This window comes from Saccopteryx leptura, chromosome 8, assembly GCF_036850995.1.
Source record: "Saccopteryx leptura isolate mSacLep1 chromosome 8, mSacLep1_pri_phased_curated, whole genome shotgun sequence".
Taxonomy (NCBI): Eukaryota; Metazoa; Chordata; class Mammalia; order Chiroptera; family Emballonuridae; genus Saccopteryx; species Saccopteryx leptura.
Window position 1 is genome coordinate 5,526,232 of NC_089510.1, and position 13,088 is coordinate 5,539,319.

General features: G+C 42.6%; 1 pseudogene; it reads right to left on the reverse strand.

Annotated features, from left to right (window-relative positions):
• Nucleotides 1-1,268: 1,268 nt before the first annotated feature.
• Nucleotides 1,269-12,623, reverse strand: LOC136380075 (DAZ-associated protein 1 pseudogene; annotated as a pseudogene).
• Between the last annotated feature and the right edge of the window lie 465 nt (nucleotides 12,624-13,088).

Here is a 13,088-nt window from a genome sequence, read left to right on the forward strand (position 1 = left end):
GGCCTGACCTGTGGTGGCGCAGTGGATAAAGCATCGACCTGGAAATGCTGAGGTCACCAGTTCGAAACCCTGGGCTTGTCTGGTCAAGGCACATATGGGAGTTGATGCTTCCTGCTCCTCCCCCCCCCCTTCTCTCTCTCTGTCTCTCTCTCTCTTCTCTCTCTCTCTCTCTCCTTTCTAAAATGAATAAATAAAATAAAAAAAAATTAAAAAAAAAAGCTATCCTGGGGCACGTTAAATAAAGTAAGTGCTGGACAGCCTGCCCTGAGGTGACGCAGTGGATAGAGCATCGACCTGGAACGCTGAGGCTGCCGGTTGGAAACCCTGGGTTTGCCCGGTCCGGGCATATACATAAGCAACTACTATGAGTTGATCCTCCTCAGTCTCTCTCCTCTCAATAAAATCAATCAATAAAACACACACAAAAAACTGGACAAATATTGTCATAAACCTCCACGTCGCCATCCAGTTTTAGCCGCGATCCACCGACGGCGCCATGTTTCTCACTCCCCCCCCCCCCCCCGGGCCACTCCTCACTCCTGTTATGATATTGGAGAAAATCCCAGTTTCCATATATTTCATCATAATTTCTTTTGACCTTTAAATCAATATTATCCAAATCCACTTCTCTTTATTCAAACCCGGGTCAGACTGGTCAGTGGGGGTGTCCTGCAGCCACGCGCGCGCGCGGGAAGCGGACTGACAAGGCCTCCGGGTTCTTGATGCTGTTGGACGCAGGCTGGTGGCCGGCCAAGCTGGGGGGGGGGCGACCCCCCCCCCCGGTACACTTGCTAACACCGCCAGTCAGGCCCGTGGACAAAAGCAAGGGGTTCACAAAAATGAAACACACTCAGTAGATGGCTTCTTTAAGCTCCGGAGTTTCTGGACCAGGAAGGCCCAACCCTCAAAGCCAGGAGTGTGAGGACCCAAAATGCCCCTCACTTCCACCAGTGCCAACAGAAACCCTGTTTTCAATTAAAAAAGAAGCCAGCATACATGGTAGAAAATTTCTCTTAAAAAAATCTCACAATTTGTAAATGTATATAATTTTTTCTTTAACATAAAAGTTTACAATCTCTGGTAACACAGAAGGCTCAGGAAAATAATTTCAAAAAAAAAAAATAAATAAAAAGAAACCTGAAATTTTGAATTCAAGCTGAAGACATATTTTTAAAACCCTGTTGTTGAACCAGTGACTTTTTTTTTTTTTATTGTGCTGATATATTTAAAAACTTCAGTCCAGACACCCACAGCCTCTTCCAAAAGCCTCACGTCAGCCCCTCCCCCAAGGTTGAATTGCGATTTTTCTCTGCCAAGTTTGTTATTGTCATAAGTCTCAAATCCTGGGTCCCGGCCATTCCAGCCGTCTGCGAGGCACCAGCCAGCGAGCGTCGGTAGGGATGGAATCCTTGCACATTGTGGTTCTGACCTCGTCCAAAGCCCCTTTCGCCGGCAGGGCCTCCCCCCTCCTCCCCCTCCCCGGAGCCTGGCACTGCGGGGGGCCCCCGTAGGAGGGAGGCTGCTGGCTGGGATCTGGAGAAGCCCTGCCCCAAACCGGCCAAGGCCTGTCCATAACCGTCCTGACTACAGGGAATATCTGGCTGTGCCGTTGGGGGCTCGCTCACGTCTGGGGCACAGCCTGAGATGCAGGTGCAGGAGGGACACCTGGTGGCTCAAACTGATCTGGTGGTGGGGGTGGAGGCCCGTAGCCAAAACTGAATAGTGGGGGTGGGAGGCGCCATTGCCCTGTGGGGAGCCCTGGGGTGGGGGGAACCCTCCAGCAGGAGTCCATACGATGTAAGACGGAATGGTGGGGGCGAGGGGGAGCTCCTATTCCCACAGGGGTGGTCCACAGCCACCAATCGCCTGTCCTGCTGGCACCCACATTCCCTGTGGGCCATATCCTTGCTGCCATGGGGGTGGGGGCCGGACTGGGCACCACGTGGCTCCCCCACTGCCCCCCCCCCTGGCTGTCCCGGCACTTGGCTTTTGCCACGAGGCTCGGCCCGTTTAACCCCCACTTTTTTTGTTTGTTTGTTTGTTTTGCCCATGATGTTGTAAAAATGCATGTTGACAGCCTGGTCCACTGATGGTTCATCCTCGAAAGTATTAAATCCAAAACCTTGAGGCCTCTGCTGTTCTGCATGGTAGATCATGACCGGTTCTGGGACCGCTCTGAATTTCTTCCCTGAGCTCGGTCTCACCACAGTGGTGAGGAATTCCACCAACAGATATCTTATTTGATTTAGTGTCATCGCTCCTGGGTCCTCTCTGCCAGCCTTCCTTTGGCCCCATCCCCCGAGGTGTACGTGGCTTTGGGTGGATATTTGGACCATCCAGTGTGTGCCCACACCCTCAGGGTCTTTAAACTTGGCACGCCCGGAGCCTCGAGACTGGTTGGCTGTCTCATCTCTCATGATCACGCAGTCCACCAGCTCTCCACCCTGGGAGAAGTAGCTGCGGAGAGGCTCTTGGGTGGTGCTCCAGGCAAGACCGCCCACAAATAACGTCCCCATCTCGGGTCTCGTCAGTGCCTGAGTTGTTCGTGGCGTTGGCGGCAGTGCTCAGCTGCGTCCTGGGCTCCCCGGCCTGCTCCTGCCTCCCCTTCGGAAGGTCACTGGCCCCGGCGACCTCTCCTATCACTAAACATTTAATCTATTTTGTTTCAAATCGTCCTTGCCCTTCCCCCAATGCCTGGACTTCTCTCTGGTCTCCGCCGCGCACCCTGGGCCCGCCCTTGGGTTGTTGCATGAGTGCTCACTGAGATTGAAACTCTCCCCGCTATCATTTCTCAAGAACTTTGCAAGAATCACATGTTTGTTGTTGCTTGGGTTAGGGGGATCATTCATTACTCTATTTTTTTTGTTTGTTTTAATATTACTATTATAATATTAAACTATTTTTTTTTCTATTTCTTAAACTACATCCATCTTTTTAAATGCTGATTTGCCTGTTGGTTTGTCCCTTGAATAATTTTTGGTGAATTTATCTTCTTGCCTCATTAAAAGTTGAAACATTCTTGCCAGATTCCAGTTTTCTGAAGATTTTTGCTATCTATTGTGGAGTAATCCTGGGCCTTAGTTTCTCTTTCTTTTCTTTCTTTCTTTCTTTCTTTCTTTCTTTCTTTCTTTCTTTCTTTCTTTCTTTCTTTCTTTCTTTCTTTCTTTCTTTCTTTTCTTTCTTTCTTTCTTTCTTTCTTTCTTTCTTTCTTTCTTTCTTTCTTTCTTTCTTTCTTTCTCTTTCTTTCCTTCTTTACTCAGAGACACACACACAGAGAAAGACAGAATCAGAGACAGAGATGAGAAGTATCAACTCATAGTTGCTGCACTTTAGTTGTTCATTGATTGCTTCTTATATGTGCCTTGACTGGGGGGGGGCTCCAGTTGAGCCAGTGACCCCTTGCTCAACCTGATGACCTTGGGCTCAAGCCAGGGGCTATGGAATGCTGTCGATGATCTCACACTCCAGCTGGTGAGCCTGAACTCAAGCTGGAGACCTTGGAGTTTATACCGAGGACACTGTATCCACCGGTCAGGCTGGGGCATAGATTCAAGGTTCATTTGATATTTCTGGTGGAAAATATGTACTCTTGTAAACTACATGCTTTGAAAAACTTTGTCAATTACAAATGGTCAGAGAGAGGCATAATGTTAAACTTTGATAACTTTATTAAGGACTTAAAATGCTTCTATTATGTTAGAATTTTCTTGATAGTTTTAAGTTATTTGAATTAATATCTATAGATGCACATTATATGATATACATATGTATAATTTTACAATACAAGTAATTGATTCCTAAAATAAGCTTATTTTGTTAGCTTGTATTTTATCTATTTGGGAACCTTGAGTAAAACATGTTACATTTTTAGTCTTTTTTTCTTTCCTTCTGTGTTTTGTTTATATTTTCCTTTTCTATGATTTTTTTTCAATAACATAGTAAGATTTTCTCTCCAAAGAAGTCTGAGTTGTTTTCTCCTTTCTTGATGTGTTGGTGATCCTCATTTGCTTTCTCTCCCATTATTTAGTTTGCATTGATATCCAACTTCAATCTTTTCTAAATACATATACTATTTATAAATTAAACTGAAGATTAAGCGCTGGCCAGGTAGGTCATTTGGAACATCCTCCCAATATGCCAAGGTTGCTGGTTCTATCCTTGGTCAAGGCCCATACAAGAACCAACCAATGAATGCATAAATAAGTAGAACAACAAATTGATGTTTCTCTCTCTCTCTCTCTCTCTCTCTTCTTTCTAAAAGCAATAATAATTAAAAACTGAAGACTAGATGTTACCCATATTAAACCCAACTAAATGATTCAATGTATCTATTTATTATTAAATTTATTGGAGTGACATTGAGTCAATGTATTCATTTTTTATTAAGATTTTATTTATTCATTTTAAAGAGAAGAGAGAGAGAAAGTGAGAGAAAGGAGAAGGGAGGAGCAGGCAGCAACAACTCCCATATGTGCTCTGACCAAGTAAGCCTGGGGTTTTGAACTGGTGACCTCAGTGTTCCAGGTTGACACTTCATCTGCTGCGCCATCAAAAGTCAGGCAAAATTTTGAAACAAGTAAAGATTTTGCTTTAAATTTCCTCTTTCTCCCAGAAGTCCATCTCTGCTCTCTGCACTTCACTGTTCCATGGTCATACCTTTTTTTCATTTTCTCATCACTTCTGAGACAGAGCTTTTGACAATTTGGACTCCTGATTGTGTGTTTTGTGTGCTAATTCATGCCTTTAGTGATAGTAATTTTTAGTGAAATATAGAAATAGTTCTTAATCATGTGTTGTTTGAAGACATCCCTTCTGCTGATAAAGTTAGCTTTGAACATGCATTTGGTCATCTCTAGTTTGGCTCTGACTTTTGCAGGTGTCTGATTCCTATCCTGCCAGGAGTACATAAGAGCAGTGGTCCCCGACCCCTGGGCCGTGGACCAGTACCGGTCCGTGGGCCATTTGGTACCAGTCTGCAGAGAAAGAATAAATAACTTACATTATTTCCGTTTCATTTATATTTAAGTCTGAACGATGTTTTATTTTTAAAAAATGACCAGATTCCCTCTGTTACATCCATCTAAGACTCACTCTTGATGCTTGTCTCGGGCATGTGATACATTTATCCGTCCCACCCTAAAGGCTGGTCCGTGAAAATATTTTCTGACATTAAACCGGTCTGTGGCCCCAAAAAAGGTTGGTGACCACTGCATAAAAGGGCAAAGTGTGTGTGAGTGTGTGTGTGAGTGTGTGTGTGTGTGAGAGTGTGTGTGTGTGTGAGTGTGTGTTTGTGTGTGAGAGTGTGTGTGTGAGTGTGTTTGAGTGTGTGTGAGTGTGTATGTGTGAGTGTGTGTGTGAGTGTGTGTGTGTGTGAGTGTGTGTATGTGAGTGTGTGTGTGAGTGTGTGTTTGAGTGTGTGTGTATGTATGTGTGAGTGTGTATGTGTGAGTGTGTGTGAGTGTGTGTTTGAGTGTGTGTGTGAGTGTGTATGTGTGAGTGTGAGTGTGTGTGAGTGTGAGTGTGAGTGTGTGTGTGTTTACCAGCATGTGTTTTCCTGCCCTGGAAAGAAGGTGTATCTCTCTCCCACATCTTGCCGTATTCCAGTGTAGGAAGAGTTGGGGAGGACTTTCCTACTCTATGAAGTTTCCTCAGTGCTCTGGTCCTTCCTCAGGCATCTCTTCTTTGCCGGGCTGGGGATGAAGAAGTCAAAGTGCTTAGCTGCCAGGGACCTTGCATCTTCGGAGGTGGCTTGGATTAGAGACTGCAGCCCTCAAACACTCAATCGTGATTCCCTGTCACAGGCTGGGTCACAGCCAAGCAGTTCGCCTCAGGGGACAGCCACATTCAAGTTCAGCTCATTGGTGCCAATCCTGTCTTTTGTTTTTGTTTCCAATGTTATGTTAGGACAGTGCAGGTTTTAGGCTGTTTTAAAATGTTCCATCTCCCTTCCCCAAGTGTTTGACTGTGGGACAGCTAGAGGTGGATAGACTCGGGGGTCATGCAGACTCATATTCATGTTGGTATTTCCTTTCTCTCTCTCTCTCTCTCCCTCTCTCTTTCTTCTTTTCATTTTTCCCCTTCTTTCCATCCTTCCCTCCCTCTCCCCTTCCTTTTTTCTTCTTTCTTTTTTTCCTTCCTCCCTTCCCTTCTCCTCCCCTCCCCTGCTTTCCCCTCCCCTAACCTCTCCCTTCCTTTCCTCTCCTTCTTCTCCTTCCTTCCTTCCTTCCTTCCTTCCTTCCTTCCTTCCTTCCTTCCTTCCTGTCCCCATTTGTTTATTTATTTTGTAAAGAAAATGATAAAATTCAACAATTTAAGAGAGCCTGCAATGGGAAGAAAGCAAGCAGCTCCTTCTTCTCAGGTCTCTTCCCTGTTTTCCCCAACACAGCCGCAGCAAGCACTGTATTATATATGTTTCCATAAATTTTTAAATTCATGATCAAATATGTATTTGCATTTATACCCTTTAACTGACACCTTTTTAAAAAGCTCAGATGTCTCTGTTTTATTTTCACTTAAATGTGACTCAGATGTAGTTCCCGAACAGCCGACTCAGCTACCCCTGATTCTTCTTCAACACTGTGGTTGTCCGCATGGGGTTCTGCTGTCTCGGGGTATGTATTTTATTGAATCAACTTCCTATGGAGAGACCTTAAGTTATTTCCAGTTAAGAGTATTATTACTATTATTTTTTTATTATTAAAGATGATATTACAGGGAGCATTTATAAAGGTTTGTGGGGACAGTTATTGGGGACATCCCTAAAGTGAATTGTTGTGTTTAAGAATTTAAATGTTGGTAGTTATTGCCAAATGGCCCTTCAAAGCACTGCTTGTATCACTGTACCATCCCACTAATAGCAGCAAGAACCTCGAAAGTGCCTGGTGTCAGATTCAGCACTATCAAAGCTTTTACTCTCTGCTTACACATCAGTTTTACTTCCGTTGATAAGAAGCAAACAACCTCTTTTCCTTTCTCCATTTTTCTGCCACCTTTAATTTCCTTTCTTTTTTAATCATAGAAAAAGGTATTGAAGTTTACAGGGTCTTAGGGATAAGCACGCTTTCTCAATGTTGGCTGTGTGATCCTGTAGTGATGATCAATAAGGGAGAGGGGTGTTTCTCGGAGCCCACACCCCAATTTCATGCTTCCACCCCCTTTGCTCTGACTTGGCCCACATGCTGGTGCGTGGCAGTGTTAATTGGGCATTCTGCTTTTCGAATCTCGTCTAGACTGTACATCCGACTCATTTACCACCATATTAGAAAAAAATGAAGAGGAAGAATGTAGCCATTAGAGTTGTTGGGAATAATTTGAGTTAAACGCAAAGGCAGAAAGAAAATAGGAAAACTGCCACTAAACACACCTTGCCCTCCTCACTGGAATAAAACACAGATTGACGACATTAATTATTTTCACCATCTATCTACTCAAAAGGTATGAGGTTGAAATATGAATATGTCAGGTATTTAAATACTAATTTGTTTTCTTTTTAATCTCTACTTTATTAAAATATCATTATGCATATTTTAAAGTTAAAATTCTGCACTCTGTCGATGTAGAGGTACAATTCCCATTTATTGTCCACTGAAGGTGAGGGGAATTGGATGTGGCGGGAGCTGATTGATATCTCGAAGTGTTTTGTTTTCAGTGACTGGCACTGCCGAGTTACAACCATCTATCATCCAACAGGTAATTAGTCAGATTTCTCATCATGAGCCTTCAATCCTGCTGTTTTATTATTGAAATACCACAAACCGGTAGGCAATTTGAATGCAGATAAAGTTCTCTGTCATGGTCGTAAGGACAAAGACAAGATTTTTGCAATTCAGCAGTAGTGAGTTTGAATAAAAGTCACTGAAATGTAATTTTGGGTCTTATGGAAGATAAATATAAAAAATTTACTTTGATATCCCATTTATCCTCTAACGTGACAACTGAGGAATTTGCTATTTACAAAGCAACCTCAGGTTTTAATATAAACTCGCCGTATTTTAAAAGTAGAAAGTTAAGGGGAAGAACCTTGATAGCATGAAAATAAAGTCAGATAACGTCAGGGAACGAAGTCTTAGAATAGTTTTCATCCCTTTTTCAAAAATATTTTGTGGTAATGGATAAAAGTGATAGGTGATTAACAATAACTAATAGTATGACAAGTTGACTCTTCCTTTCAATTGCTTTTTAATGGAAAGTTTAGAAGTTAAAATAATTGGAAATGCTAAGGATGACATCTTTGATCTCTGTTCCGTGTGCTTTGTATTAAACAGAACACTAAGACACTTTGGGGGACTTCTGTGGTTTATAGATTTCAGGCAATTGATTGGTAATCGATGATCATTTTCTTGGCTCAATTAAAACCATGTATGACCTTCTTGAAAAATGAATCTCAGACTACTTCCTCATTCCAAACAGTCGTGGGACACACACCATAGTCATTACTTCTTAATGAAATGAAAATACAATGTCTCTTCTGTCAAACTTTTTGATGTGGCAATAAATATATTTATATACTTGCTTTCACAAACCTTAAAAACTAATTCCCTTTACTGAACAGAGCATTGTCTATGTACCGGTACGTTTACATGGACATGGACAGAGCAAGCAGTATTTTAATTCGGTTTTATAGTCATGTCTTCTGGTGGGTAATAGATTTTGCCAGAAAGAAAGATTTTTACATCATTGACTTTAATTTTAAAAACACAAACTGAACTCTAGTATCGTATGAGGGTTAAACCCATACCTTACAAATATGCGTACAATGTGGGGGCATTCAACAATTCCTATGTAACATATAGAATATAATATCAAATATTGCCAAATTATTAGATTTGTTTAAAAGATAACATTACAAATTTCCTTGTAGTAGCCTTATTAAAAATACATCAATGTACACATATGTATTTGTGTTTCTTACCATAAGCTTTGTTTCTGTCATGAATATTTCAGAAGACCTTCTCTTATGAAGAAAAATACCAGTTTATGACAAACCATGATTGCTTATAGAATCTTCATGCAGTTATGTAAACAGTGCTTTTATAGGGCTTATCACATACAGAATGAAAACTTAAGGGGGTGGTTACAATATTAAATAAGCGCTCTTGCCACGGACCAGCGTGGCTAGTAATTCTGGGTCCTAAGGGAGAACAGTGTGGAATTAAGAGAATAGACTCACTGAGAAAAAAGGATGGGATCAGGAAGCCTCTTCAATGCTGATGGCAATATCCCTGAGAGACACAGCCCCCAGTTTGCTTTATTATATAGCCATATGCAAATAAGAAAGTCTTTGTTACAAAATCACACATCTGAGGCAAAAACAGGAACTCTCTTAAGGCATAAACAGGAATCCCCCCACCATGCATAAGTGAAATCGACCAACATCTGAACAAACAAAGGGCGAAAGGAAGGGCATGTAAATTGTTTCCAGCAACTTAAGCAAGCAAGTGAAGTGGGGCTATGGGATGAGTGCAAATACTCAGCTTCACAGCCAATATGGAGGTGAGGGGGGAGAGCTTAGCCTTTCGCTAAGCCTGGAATTTACAAAGGCTTTTTGCCACTTGCAGTCTACCACACACTCTTGTTGAGGAAACATATAGAATGTTACATATACTGTTGTTCCTTATAGATAGAACATGCAATAAGGTTTCCATTCCTGGATGAAAAAGAACACAAATCTCCATTATCACACAAAATGTAACGTTACTAGTTGCTTAAGAATTTTGTTTAGGCAATATTTATGTCGCACCAAATAAGCATAAACTGAAACCTTAAGTCAAAACTTCTGGGCATTTTTCAGACTTCAAGATGGGGTACACACGTCCTGCTAGCCCATGATGCCTGAGGATATTAAATTGTATTTCAAGTTTTAAGGGAATGGAGACTTTATATGTCTATATTCACTACTTCGATAAACTGTGGTTTAATTAACTAGCTGGTAATAACCCAGATCTGTTGAGTGGCAGGCGATATTCTAAGCGAGGTGATCTGTTGAGTGGCAGGCGATATTCTAAGCGAGGTGATCTGTTGAGTGGCAGGCGATATTCTAAGCAAGGTGATCTGTTGAGTGGCAGGCGATATTCTAAGTAAGGTGATCTGTTGAGTGGCAGGCGATATTCTAAGCGAGGTGATCTGTTGAGTGGCAGGCGATATTCTAAGCAAGGTGGAGGGACTGGAGTTTGGACCCTGGCGCTTTGACATTGATCTTAAGCACGATGTCTCACGGCTTGTTAATGTAATTCCAAAGCGGAATACGTCTCTCATTCTCAGCACTTCTCTGTTTACTCATTCTGGAGAGACAATGTTCATGACAGTTGTCATCTGGGGACACCAAAGAGTGGCATATGGAGTCACCATCTTTGATGTCTCTTGACAGCTACTGCCTGCTGGTCTTGCTCCTATAGACTTCCCGTGGTATTTCTTAATAATTGTATTCCTTCAGGTCTGCTCAGTGAATCACTTAAGCTAGAATCCCTTGAAGTGCTGAAAAGGTTCCAAGTTCCTGGGCCCTATATATAATAGGACCTATTGAATCAGAATCTTTAGGGAGGAGGACCAAGAGTCAATGTTATCCAAGGAAAGGTATTATTGTATTGAACACCAGCATTTATGGCTATAGTAACATTCTAAAGTCTGGTAGTTCATTGTCTAGGGGCAAATGCCAGACACACAAACAAATCCCAAAACGACACAATACGGGTTAAAACATAGGTCTATGAAATGTATGCTGGAAAAGCGTAGAGGAAGAAACGACTAACAGAGCCACCCACGAACATCAGAGGGGATTCCTTGCCTTGGGCTGTTGAACCTGGAGCCATAGCGAGGACACTGACTTTGATTCTGAACTTGGGGGACCCAGCTGTCACAGAGTCTCAAGTAGGAGAGTGGCATGGCCTGCCTCATGTTTTCATGGGGTCTTGCTGGGGCTGTGTGGGGAACCGATGGAAAAGGCTTAGGGCTAGAAGCAGGCAATCAGCTTGGAGGCTATTGTCACAACACTGATGAGAAGGACTGTAGCTGTGACCAGAGCGGGGTGGTGGATGTGGTGGGTGAAAGGAGTTGGGGTGTTGGAGACAGGTGTGTGGAAGATGGGGCCCCTGGACTATCCTGACAGATGGGGTAGGGAGGGAGAGGGGGAGGGAGAGAGAGAGAGAGAGAGAGAGAGAGGAATGAGAGGATTCCTAGAACTTTCGCCTGACCAGCAAGAAGAAAGGAAAGTGGGAGCAGTGCCTGGGCTGGGGGGAGGTCAGGGATACGGGTTTTCACATGGAACCTCTGACATCTATTAGAGTCCTGTTAGGGGCATGAAGCAGGCAGTTTTACATGTGAATCTGAAGTTCACAGGCAAGGTCCAGCTCAGACACATTTGGAAGCTGACAGTGTGTGAATAATACTTAAAGTCACGAGAGGAAGAAGATCCCCAGAGATTCCCAGAATTTGGAATAATACACAGAAATTAAAAATAATAAGAGAGATGATAACATTTGATAATACGAAGAGGCCAACACATGTAGGGTTTATGCTATGAAAGGATTCGTGTTTAAACCTTACAAAATCCAACGAGAGAGGTCAGATTATTATCTTAACCTTCAGAGGAAAAAACTGAGGCAGTGAGGAGAGTAAGTAATTTGTTTTGAGGTTACATAGGCGATAACCGGGAAGAGTTAGAACTTGACCGTAGGCTGTCTGTGCTTAAGCACAGACAAGATAAAGTAAAAATAAGTTGCAGAGTAATGCTATTAGCATGATACAAATATAAAGGCCTCAAACGCCATTTATTTCTGCCCATGAATAATATGAGAATAATTGCAAAGGAAAGATCAAACAGGAATGAGAGGTTTTGGGTGGCTCAAAGAGACCTCAAATTCATTAGTAGTAATCGTTACGTCTTTTGGGAAATGAAGAATGACTTGGCTATGCCTCAATTTCCTGATAAATTAATCATGTTTATTCCCACCCCACCCCCTTTTTTTCTTTTTAATCACACTTGACCCTAACTAGACTGTTACTTGAAAAGGCTTCTTGGATATAAGTTAGAAAAATCATGGGTAAGGATGTAGACTTAGGTCAGAAACTATTGGATGAATAAACCCCCTATTTTTCCATATCATTTGAGTATAAGAAAGTTCCATCAATTTGAAATTTGTCATGGATGGGCTTTAGCCTTTATGAGGTACTGTGGTATTGCGTGCTTACCTACTCACAAACTTCAATTAGTATTACCTGCCTAAAGTAGGCCTAGTTTTCAAAAAGGGATTCTTAAAATTTCCTGCTACTATGCTTTATTTATGCTAACATTTTAAATACCTTGTGAAGGCAAATACGAATTCAATCAAAGGATACTTTACTGCTTAAAAAAAAACCAAAACACAACAACTTGTCCATGATGCAAATACCCTTTATGATTAATTCATTGACTCATAAATAAAATATAAATTAAATTAATTTTGACTTTGTATTCAGTTTCATCTTAAGGCCACACTCTGCCCTTTTGCATACCAGCTGCTGTCCCTGGGTAGGGTTCCCAGCTGTTTCCGTGCCCAGCGCGGTAATGACTCACCTGCCGGACCCACGCAGCCCTTCGTGTGGGAGCCCGAAGGCAGATTATTGATTTCTCTGAGGGCGATTAGCATTCTCAATGATGGGGGTGGGGGTGAAGGGGGAAGCGAAGGGAGATGAGAAGACATGAATCTTAGAGATGCTCCGGTAAGTCTTCCAAAGGGGAGTGTGTGAGAAGTTCATCTGCTGGTTCTCTGACCCTGACACCCTCGGCCAAGGGCCAGCCTGGTGGGAAAACCGGTTTTCTATCAAAGTTCCTAAGAGATCCGGCATCTTCCGCTTCAGCCTAGAAACACGAGCACCCTTTCTCACTCCCCTTTTCCTTCTGACAAGGTGGTAAGGATCGATTGAGTGCTTTCAGAATGTCCTTCTATTTGGAAAGAAATGCGGTTCGAGCTTGTTTTCAACACACAGACGTGATACGGTGGTTCGGTGATCGTCTCGTGGTTTCTAGATCGATGAGTTAGGTGACCATTTATTGACCATGAATGCTGAGCACTGTGCTTGGCGCTGGCTCTGCAAGGGTGACTGAGCCTAGA